This window comes from Malus sylvestris, chromosome 5, assembly GCF_916048215.2.
Source record: "Malus sylvestris chromosome 5, drMalSylv7.2, whole genome shotgun sequence".
Taxonomy (NCBI): domain Eukaryota; kingdom Viridiplantae; phylum Streptophyta; class Magnoliopsida; order Rosales; family Rosaceae; genus Malus; species Malus sylvestris.
The window spans coordinates 32,678,742-32,690,940 of NC_062264.1; the positions used below are offsets into that span (position 1 = coordinate 32,678,742).

A 12,199-nucleotide genomic window follows, 5' to 3' on the forward strand; every position below is an offset into this window, starting at 1 on the left:
ACAGAACAAGAGCACTTTTCCTCATATAATATTTGATATGAAGTATATGCAGTATGAAGGTATGTTAGATATTAGTTACATATATTTTCTTCAAAGATAACGCGTGTATATTATATAATTGTAGTTTGCAACTTAACAAACGAATAACTTGAGTATGGGCATATGCTCCCTGTGAGCCTTCATTGGCTCCTTCCATGTTCATGTGGTAACGTTTTACAGACCCATTTTCGGGAAAATTGCTTTGGAAAGTGAAAATGAGTTTTCACAGTAGTTTGTAATAAGGAAATGAAATCTGAGATGAAGTGTGGTGGAGGTGAGACCTGTTATATACGGCCCTATAAATTTCAAATTGCTCATGCCCTTGACTAGTACATAAGCTATAATGTTAATTCGGAGCTTGAAATTGACTTGGGCCAATGGAACTTGAAGGTTCAACCATGGCATGCTGGTCCATATGTAATTAATCAATACACGCTAACTTGAATGCCAAACAGTGACACACTATAGTTTGGGTGCAAAGCAATAGTTTAAATTTTAATAGTCTTCTATGAGAAAGACGTGATGAGCTTTATACTCAGGTGGGGAAATACACCTGACAAGGACACGATGAGTGTTATACTCAGACAGGAATATATCATATAGCCGCCGTGACATATGCAAGAATCCGCCTTGAATTACAAGGCATATAGAAGAAGGATTAAAAAGTAAACTTTTTGGTGGTTGATGCAAGCCCTGAGGAAAGCATAACGCAGAGAGTCAAATTCAAACAATATTTTTAACACAGTAGGGGAATAGGTGTCACTCCTCAGCTGGTTTTAACACGACTGAACAAATTTCCTTTTTCTTGATTTTGATTGAGTCGTTTACGAGTCTTGACTGGCAGAGAAGCCATGACCAAAGGTTCCCAGCATCCCCCAAAAAAGGGGTACATATTTATCAGTCAAACTCAATACCCTTTAAATTATGGAGTTGGAATAAGCAAATCGTATGACCAGAAAAACTTGGGTGTAACTAGGATATATCCACATCACCGTGTAGCACTCATCACGTGGCCAAGTCACGTGTAGGAATCTCCCCTTACTTGAGGGCTGGCTCTGGCCAATTCATCTAAACATGCATGCATAAACTGTAAAACAGTAACTCATAGCATCCATTTTGGTTCCGAACATGTTCAAAATTACAAAGAGCTCTTTTTCATACATAAACTAAACAACTCGTACAATAATATCAATCTGAAGTTATATAACAAATCATCACGAGGTGAAGACACTCATCAGTTATGGAAACGTTAGACTCTTGAGCTACAATTTAATGTTCCCTAAGTGTTCTGAAGACTTCAGAAACCGGGTGAGAATCCAATGGGCAGTTCATCCTCACAACTGCATCCTCGAGGCGTTCCTGAAAATCAATCTCTGGAACCGGCAACTGCTTTCCCTTGTTGTTTACCATCTGCTTTTCAGTTTCCATGACTCTCATCTTCTTCTGGAGATCGGTGATATAGGTAATGGCATCACCAAGAAGAGAGGCTTTATCCATCTTCGATATGTTAGGAACAACAGCTCTTAGTGCATAGAACCTCTGGTTAAGCTTCTCGCGCCTCTGCCGTTCTGCTTCCACGTGATTCAATGGTTCTTCTCTCCCATTGGCAGGCTTTCTCCCTCTCTTTCTGGGTTTCCCCTCATCAATTTGTGCCGAGGACTCATCCTTGAGCAGCTCCGAACTTGAGACTCTTGTCTGAACATTGAAACCGTCAACCATCATTCGGTTCATTTGCGGAAACAGTTTTACTTCACTATCCTCACTTCGACATCTACTGATTGTAATTCAAACGATTCTGGAGGAGATGTAAAATTATATTATATATTTATATATACTAAAAGAGAAAATGAACCGAAACACTGTTAATAAGCACAGTGGATTTCCGATTTTACCCCCAATTATTTTATGGTATTCCGAGTTTGGCCTTTTGTCTTGTTGTCAAATTGGGATGAATTATGTGATACGTGGGACTCCCAGCTTCCTCCACCTTTTCCGTCGCTCACCGCTTTTTCCACCTTTCAAGTTTCAACCACCGCTACCCTCCCACGCCTCAGCTCTCTTTCCTATTCATACATCAACCCAACTTTGGTTCTTCTTCTTCTTCTTCTTCTTCTTCTTCTTCTTCTTCTTCTCTAAAAGTTTCCAATTTCCCCAAAACCCTCCCCTCCAAATCCCCCACTACCTTATTCTCCCTCGCAAAATCAGATTCCCCCAAATCCTTCCAACCCAACAGTCCAATTTTTCAATCTTTACTCCAAGAACTAGCCGTGAGCATCCATTTCCCATTTCGAATTTCGATCCTTTAGGTCAAGTTTTGAACCTTTACTTATTGTCATTGCTTAATGTAGTTGTAATTTAAAGTTTGATTTTTTTTCGGTTTTGTTATTTCCTGTGCAGGACAGCTTTGATCTTTCGGATGACTACTTGGCGCAGCTTCCGAATGATTTCCGTCTCGATGTGAGTTCATTTTTTCAATCTATGTTTACCCAATTGTTGAATTTGATAAAGAATGTGATTTTTAGATGGCAGAGTTATCTCAATAAGAAACAAAAGATAGGTTCATGTAGAATATATTACATAGCAAAAGTTGGGGATTAAGCTATTTGCGTTATTTGGTTAGGAAATTGCTCAATGTTGTGTTGTTTGTGTGATTGTGTTTATCCATTAGGTTTGCAAATATCATAGTTTCAATATTTCATATGATTTTGTTGTTGGGCAGTTCTTTCAAATAAGTTTTAGCTCTGTTATTCTGTAATTATTTTGGAATTTGATGGTGTTTAGTAATGTTGCAGGTGATTAACAAAAAATCTCTTTCAAGTGCACAGGTAGGTAATAGTACTTACTTCTTTGCTTTAAATCCTTACTAATTTATCATACGTAATGATTCAATTGAGTTGTGTATTCTGCAAGAGGATTTGTGCAGACTGATGGACTTGGTGTTGCTTAGGGAGCAACATGCTAGGACTTTACTTATTTGTAGGTGTGATCCAGTTTATAACATGGTGGAATAAATATTGGATGCCTGATGATCAAAATAAACAGAGGTATGTAATTGGTCTTTGTCCTCTTATCTTTTTACTATTTTGTTGATTTTTCATTGTGTGAATTTAGATATGAATATGCGTTTTTAAGTTATTCAAACATTACAAATTATAAATGTAGGATTAAAGCAGGTTTGGTTCTTCAAGACTCCAGCAAAGTGGGGAAATAACACGCCATTCTTAGGAAAATGGTTGGCTGGAAATTAAAATAAATGGATCTCCCATAACTCTTTAGATATGATAAGCCTATTGTAGGAGTATAAGTCCAGAAAATTAATGTAGACATGAAAAATTCACTTATTCAGATGATTGTTCGATGGAAGAAACATAAACACACACACAAATGAAGCGAGCAAGATATGGGAACTATAAATTTATAACTGCACAAAGATAAAGAAGTTCCCTTAGAGCAAATTAAACGAAACAGAAAGAAAGAAAGAAACACTATGTGAACATTTGAGATAACAGTGATAATGGTGGCTGGGGTGTTAGAAATTGCATATAACTTTCTGTTTTGATTGAAATGGTTCTTCAACCATTTCAAGAAAATATTCTATACATGCATACGTACTCATTTCTCTACAATTTTCGAAGATCTTATAAATCTTTTCCTATATTTATGCTTAATGTTTCTCTCAGTTTACAATTCGGCAGAAGGTGTATATTTCCGTCACCCTTTATTCATACTTGCATGCTGAGAATTGTGGTACAAGAGTTACTGGGGAGATGAGCAATTCAATAAGTCTACTTCTCATATGTTGCTCTTAACGTGTGTCGGTTTTAATTATTCATGAGCAATTGAAAATTTATTTTCACTGATGGTACACTTATATTCATAGATCAATATATGTTTGTTTTTAACGTATCTTATTAAATGCATTTGGAGAAAGTATTCAATTTTTTTAGCAATTAAGAACATTGCTCCCTCCTCAATAACTACACTTTCCTTCATTCATCTTTACTAAATGTCAAGATTTACAATAACAATCTTTTTTTTTTTTTCAATTTTGTTGAGGGGGCTTAATGTTACCATTGATGAAGTCTGTGAAGCACTTTTGGAAGGTAAGTGGTGATATTCAATTATTGCTTATTGCATTTTGTCCAATTTTATTGGAAAATTTCTGAATTAGGTGTGTGCTTTACCCGAAGAAGTCTCAGAATATTGCAATTCTTGCTTATTGCATTTTATCCAATTTGGAAGGTAAGTTGTGATTATGGAACAATGTATTGAAGAGCCATTTGTTTAGTTCGTTAGTGGAATTTCGTTGGTTATGTATTTCCGAAATACTTGATATAATTGATAATTAAGGTTTAAATATCATAAGGTTCCTTTTGTTTAGGATAAACAAATAAGAAGGAATTGAAGAAGTGGGTTTGGGTTAGTGTAGAGAACTGACACAGAATTGTACTTGCTATTGCAGGGAAATGAAACAGAATTGTATCTTCAACAAAATTATCGAGTGGTAGCAATTGGCGGATTGTCTAATCTTTTGAAGTAATTTCATTTCCAATTTTATTTGTCTTCCTGTAATTTCAAGTCAGATTACCGGGGAATGCCTAACTTTTTTGGCTGTCAATTTTTGTTTTTAGTCCATTTTCTTTGCTACTGCTGTGTTAGGATTTTAAACTCAACCGTGAAATTGAGTATAGGCCTTTTTGGTTGTACATAGGTTCTTATTGTGGAGTAGATACAAATATGCCATGTACATATTCTACTATTTAAGTAATGAACAAAACTATTCTCAATGTTTCTAGCTAATCATTTATCAACTTTAACGTTATTTTAAACCCGCTGCGAAGTGCGGGTATTCTTACTTGTCTTCTTCTATTTTTGGAGTAAAGGAAATGTTGACTGATTGTGATTTTGGACCCCCAAGACTTAGTTCCCGTCCAAATATCATTGGAAATGCCTTTGCCTGAATAGGACTAGATTCCCCAAATGCACTTCTGACCGTATCCACATAACTTTGTTCTTCCGGAGTTGATTTGACCGAACCGAGTTCCACAACTCCTGATTTCATTGGTACAAACACCACTGTCTGAAACCCAGCCAATCTTGCTAAAAATGACCTTGACTGGTAATGATGTAAACAACTACCGGCATCCGAAACCCATATCGATTTTCCAGACTTGTATGACTCCCCTGGACCACAGTGTGAGATCGAATCAAGTTGAAATGCATAACACATTGAAGTGAGATGAAACATCTCCACATCTAACACCCCATCCAACCTCCTTGCATAATTATCCCCATTCAAACCGCCAAAACACGCGTGGAGCTTCTCAAGCACCCACTTCTTCACCTCTTTTTTCTTCTGCATTGCCTCCAAACTACTATCCCGACTAGAATTCACGTCCCCAGCTCCACCGCCCTTGGTGTCTCTGCAATGCCCATCACCCCAAATCAAGGCAGGTCCACCAGATTTCGAGCTAACAGCCCGCCAGAAAATGGCATACTTCCAAGACCCACCTAGACAACCGCCTAAATTGTGACTCACTTAGACAGAAAATAGATAACTTTCATTTTGCATTTTATTTTTCTTAATAAATTACAAGAGACTTGTTAAATACTTATATGAACACACGTTATACGCTTGTTCCTCATTTTTTCATTATGTTTCAATACTTCATAATATATATGTCATTATATTTTGTAATTTATGATGAAATTATGTATATTTCAAGTATAAATAGACACTTATTTACACGAAATATAATGCATTTACTTAAATCCGCCTAGTTCGTCTTGTCACGCCCTGATCCCGACCTACATCCAGGATCGACGCGCGACAGTAGACTGTAGGGGGATGCCAGGAAATACAAACTGAAATACTGAACTGAAAACAACCATAATCACATCTGTTTAAGGAAAAGTATAGGGGTAACCTAACACTCCAAGCCCTTTGAACTCAGGTTGCTACCCCAAAGCTCCTCATATCTACTACCACCTGCACAATCGCCCCTACACCGTGGGAAATGGTGCATCGGGCAAACAACAACCCGGATAAGCCGCAAAGCTAATGTGAGTGACAATAATGCGACGTATGTGATGACGTTAAAAACCAACCATCGATTCAGTTTAGAAACGTTAAATATAATTTTTTTTTCCTCCTCTTGCGGCTAAAGTTTGTCTAAGCCACTACCCCCGATGTCAGCATTTGGCTTTGGAGTCGGCAGCAATCCTTCTTCATCTCGTCATTGTCTTTCTTTTCCTATTTTAGGTAGTGGTCGATCTCTCACTTTGTCGAGGAGAGTCTTGTGGTAATTGTGGTCACTTTGTCTTTCTGAGGAGGAGAGATTACGGTTCTATAGCAGTTATGATTTATTACACACCGGATCTTAAGGGAACAATTATTGTTCAAAGTTCTAAGGTGGTGACTTTGTTGTTTGTGTGCTTGGCAAGAATTATGCGGAGGAAACTCGGCATTTGTTGGAGTTGACTTGTAGCAACGTTTTTACTAACGATTACAAGATCATCAAAGGGTGACACTGTCTTGCCTTCGTGTGGTCATTTTAGTGGTTCAAAGGATTCACAATCAGGTTTTCTTGTCGTTACAAAGTCTTCAGGTGATGGTACAATGTTTAACTTATGTTTCTTGATAGTGTTATTACGTCCGGCTCATAAGGCTTAGACCTTGTGAGCTTATCTTTCCTGTTCGCTAGGAGCAGGTCTCTCATGATTGAGGAATCGTACTTCTGAAGAGTTTATTTTATGTTTTGACGGTTTTTTTTTTTGTTTGTTTTGGTTGTGGTCTCGTTGTTTGTACGCCTAACAAAGGACTATGACGACATTTTCGTGATGTCTCATAGCAAGGCATCTTTGCTGAAGGAGTGTCGTCTTTGTAAGTTCATAAAAAAAGATGCAAGGTTTTGTCGACGAGTGTTTCTTTCTATTTGGCTAGATGTGGTTATGTAGGGTAAGTTTTGTATAGTCTTTTTGTTGTGTTTGAAATTGTATTCCTAATGGATGATGTTCTTCGTTATATTTGATTAATGACCTTACCTTAAAAAAAACTTTATATTCCTTATTTAATTTACAAATATTACTGGCTAATTAGTACAACAACAACAACAACAACAACAAAGCCTTTTCCCACTAAGTGGGGTCGGCTATATGAATCCTAGAACGCCATTGCGCTCGGTTTTGTGTCATGTCCTCCGTTAGATCCAAGTACTCAAGTCTTTTCTTAGGGTCTCTTCCAAAGTTTTCCTAGGTCTTCCTCTACCCCTTTGGCCCTGAACCTCTGTCCCGTAGTCACATTTTCGAACCGGAGCGTCAGTAGGCCTTCTTTGCACATGTCCAAACCACCGAAACCGATTTTCTCTCATATTTCCTTCAATTTCGACTACTCCTACTTTACCTCGGATATCCTCATTCCCAATCTTATCCTTTCTCGTGTGCCCACACATCCCACGAAGCATCCTCATCTCCGCTACACCCATTTTGTGTACGTGTTGATGCTTCACCGCCCAACATTCTGTGCCATACAACATCGCTGGCCTTATTGCCGTCCTATAAAATTTTCCCTTGAGCTTAAGTGGCCTACGACGGTCACACAACACGCCGGATGCACTCTTACACTTCATCCATCCAGCTTGTATTCTATGGTTGAGATCTCCATCTAATTCTCCGTTCTCTTGCAAGATAGATCCTAGGTAGCGAAAACGGTCACTTTTTGTGATCTTCGCTAGATTGCTCCGGTCATTAGTGTGGATAAGTATATAAATGGATAGAGATAGGAAAGCAAACACAAGATGTACGTGGTTCACCCAGATTGGCTACGTCCACGGAATAGAGGAGTTCTCATTAATTGTGAAGGGTTTACACAAGTACATAGGTTCAAGCTCTCCTTTAGTGAGTACAAGTGAATGATTTAGTACAAATGACATTAGAAAATATTGTGGGAGAATGATCTCGTAATCACGAAACTTCTAAGTACCGGGGTGTGGTATCGTCTTGACTTGCCTTATTTGTCTCATATGTAGATGTGGCATCTTTTCTGGAAGTACTCTTCCTCCATCCAGGGGTGGTATCTTTAACTGGTGGAGATGCACAAGGTAATGTATCAATTTCACTTGAAGCTTACTTGTAGTTTCAGGCTTGGTCAAGCGCGATACAAACCATGTAGTAGGAGTCCCCCAAGTCGCCGAGCTAGGGGATCTGCTGAAAGAGGTGACAGACAAGGTAAGCAATCAGAGCTCCGGCTGATTGTTCACATTCTCCCTATCTTGCAGGCAGCATGAAGGACAAAGAGAAGAAAAATGAGAAGAGATGATATGGGATACTTTTGCTTTTGAAGAAGTAACTTTCCACAGGCTTATTCTTGAACTGGGCTGGAGGGTTTTCTGGTTTCCTCCAGAGTATAAGGCCGACTGAAGAATTTGAGGGTCAAAACAAGTCCATCAAATCTAGAGTACGTTTGACCCTGCTGATATGGGATACTTTTGCTTTTGACAGAGTAGTGGATGTATCGGCACGTGTGCTATTACGCTTGTCTCCACATGCTTCTTTGTATCCTTCTCACTTGCTCTATCTGTTCATCAGGCAGATGCGGTATCTTCCCTGGAAGCATAAGATGTTGAAGATGAGTACTTGAGAGCAATGCCAGGTAAGTACTCAGGTAAGGGGTTCCAGGCAGTCAGTTCCTGGCTGGAAGCTTGATTCCAAGTGCTGACTGATTGCTCTCTTTCTCCTTGTCTTGCAGGTAAGAACAAGGCCAAAGGAAAAGACAGGGAAAAAGCATGATATGGGATACTCTTGCTTTTAACCCTGATGATATGAGATATTCTTGCTCTAGTATAGCTTGTTTGCAGAGGTATTATCGGGGGGAAAGAAAGCTGAATATTTCGAAAGGCTTCGTTGGGAGTGCCCTCTCAGATAAGAGGAAGGGTTGAGCATTTTTGCAGGTCTGCCTGTCCGTTGGGGATGGAGGTCGACATATATAGGAGTCTCCCTAACATCAAGTAATAATGCTATTCCTTTACCCTGCTTGGTCATAGCACGGTAGTGGGAGCTGTCAGCTTCACATGTTTTAACTCTGTCAGAGCACTTTGAAAAAGTGGTCTGTGGTATCTGGAAAGCTGATGTTGTGTGTGAAGATTACAGACAAGCTTTATCCAAGGAGATCCAGCTTTTGAAGTTGGAAAAGTGGTGCCTCTTCGGTTTTCGAACAAGCAATCCTGTCGGGGATCTGGCTCTCGAGATTCAGAGAACGATGCCTCTTCGATTTTTGAGAAAACAATCCTGCTGGGGGTCTGGCTCTCGAGATTCGGAGAGCGGTGTCTCTTCGATTTTTTAGAAAGTAATCATGTTGGGAGTCTGGCTCTCGAGATTCGGAGGGCGGTGCCTCTTCGATTTTGGAGCAAGTAATCTTGTTGGGAGTGTTTTCTCGAATGTGAGTAAAGGTTGGGCATGTTTGCTAGTCTACATTGCCACGAAGCACAGAGGTTGACACACATGGACTTTCCAATTATCCAGCAGTGGTACTGTTCCTTTACCCTCTCTTCGATTTTTGAGAAAGTAATCATGTTGGGAGTCTGGCTCTCAAGATTCGGAGGGCGGTGCCTCTTCGATTTTGGAGCAAGCAATCTTGTTGGGAGTGTTTTCTCGAATGTGAGTAAAGGTTGGGCATGTTTGCTAGTCTACCTTGCCACGAAGCACAGAGGTTGACACACAGGGACTTTCCAATTATCCAGCAGTGGTACTGTTCCTTTACCCTCTCTTCGATTTTTGAGAAAGTAATCATGTTGGAAGTCTGGCTCTCGAGATTCGGAAGGCGGTGCCTCTTCGATTTTGGAGCAAGCAATCTTGTTGGGAGTGTTTTCTCGAATGTGAGTAAAGGTTGGGCATGTTTGCTAGTCTACTGTGCCACGAAGTACAGAGGTTGACACACCGGGACCTTCCAATTATCCAGCAGTGGTACTGTTCCTTTACCCTTGTGGGTAATAATATGGTAGCTAGACCTTCAAAATTTATGTGTCTAAACTTTGTTAGTGTTGTTTCTTTGCTATTCTTTTACCCTTCTTGGTCAGAGCGATGTAGTGGGAGCTGCAAGCTTCACGTGTCTCAACTTTGTCAGATAACTTTGGCAAAGTTATCTGTGGTACCCATGAGCTACTGTTGCGTGTGGGAAGTGGGTGATTGAACAGTACGATTCATGTGCTTTCTACTTTACCAGAAATCTTCGACAGAATGCCCATAATTTCCGCAGAGCTGAGTGTGCGTGTGACAGGTGCTGACAAGGCTGGAAAAGTATGTGCCTCTTCGATTTCTGAGATCGGCCCTCGTAGTCTCTGAGCAGCCCAGCTTTTGAGAAAGCAAGCCTCTTCGATTTCTGAGATAGGCCTTCGTGGTCTTTGAGCAGCCCAGCTTTTGAGAAAGCAAACGCCTCTTCGATTTCTGAGCAGGCGCCTCTTCGATTTCTGAAGCTTCGTCAAGTGCAGATTTTTATAGGGGCTGGCATTAAGTTCCAAAGGACACTTGAATCTCCACCAGTAGAAGCTCCATTCTTGCACTTCTAAGATCTTGATTTGTCTGACCTCTTCTCTCTTCAACACCTTTGAAAATGTCTGGCCCCTCCGACCGTCGTTTTGACTTGAACCTTGTTGAAGAGGCAGCCCCGCCTTCTCCAGACAACATATGGCGCCCATCCTTCGTCTCCCCTACTGGTTCTCTTACCGTTGAGGATTCCGTGATGAAGAATGATATGACCGCTGCGGTAGTGGCCAGGAACCTTCTCACTCCCATAGATAACAGACTACTTTCCAAACGGTCTGATGAGTTGGCTGTTAAGGATTCTCTGGCTCTCAGTGTTCAGTGTGCAGGTTCTGTGTCTAATATGGCCCAACGCCTATTTGCTCGAACCCGCCAAGTTGAATCATTGGCGGCTGAAGTGATGAGTCTCAAACAGGAGATTAGAGGACTCAAGCATGAGAATAAACAGTTGCACCGGCTCGCACATGACTATGCTACAAACATGAAGAGGAAGCTTGACCAGATGAAGGAATCTGATGGTCAGGTTTTACTTGATCATCAGAGATTTGTGGGTTTGTTCCAAAGGCATTTATTGCCTTCGTCTTCTGGGGCTGTACCGCGTAATGAAGCTCCAAATGATCAACCTCTGATGCCTCCTCCTTCTAGGGTTCTGTCCAGTACTGAGGCTCCGAATGATCCCCCTCCGATGCCTTCTCTTTCTGGGGCTCTACCGACTGCTGAGACTTCTCCTAAACAACCTTTGTGAAGGCTCCCTCTTGTTTGTTTATTTTGACTCATGTATATGTACATATTTGTAACTTATCAGGGCTATCAATAAATAAGTTTTCCTTCATTTCAACGTATTATGTTAAATACACCAAAGCCTTCTTCGCTAAGTTCTTTGAATTTTCTTTTGTTGAAGCTTGTATGTTGAAGCTTTGTGAGTGGAGCATGTAGGTTGAGGTAGTGTTCCCTTAATTTCCCGAGTGAGGAAAACTTCTCGGTTGGAGACTTGGAAAATCCAAGTCACTAAGTGGGATCGGCTATATGAATCTTAGAACGCCATTGTGTTCTGTCCTGTGTCATGTCCTCCGTTAGATCCAAGTACTCTAAGTCTTTTCTTAGGGTCTCTTCCAAAGTTTTCCTAGGTCTTCCTCTACCCCTTCGGCCCTGAACCTCTGTCCCATAGTCGCATCTTCTAATCGGAGCGTCAGTAGGCCTTCTTTGCACATGTCCAAACCATCGTAACCGATTTTATCTCATCTTTCCTTCAATTTCGGCTACTCCTACTTTACCTCGGATATCCTCATTCCTAATCTTATCCTTTCTCGTGTGCCCACACATCCAATGAAGCATCCTCATCTCTGCTACACCCATTTTGTGTACGTGTTGATGCTTCACCGCCCAACATTCTGTGCCATACAGCATCGCCGGCCTTATTGCCGTCCTATAAAATTTTCCCTTGAGCTTCAGTGGCATACGGCGGTCACACAATACGCCGGATGTACTCTTCCACTTCATCCATCCAGCTTGTATTCTATGGTTGAGATCTCCATCTAATTCTCCGTTCTTTTGCAAGATAGATCCTAGGTAACGAAAACGGTCGCTCTTTGGTATTTCTTGATCTCCGATCCTCACCCCTAAC

The 12,199-nt window shown here is 40.5% G+C and overlaps 1 pseudogene; it reads right to left on the reverse strand.

Moving 5' to 3' along the window:
- Positions 1-1,153: 1,153 nt before the first annotated feature.
- LOC126622790 (transcription factor MTB3-like) lies at positions 1,154-5,685 on the reverse strand (annotated as a pseudogene).
- Positions 5,686-12,199: the final 6,514 nt, after the last annotated feature.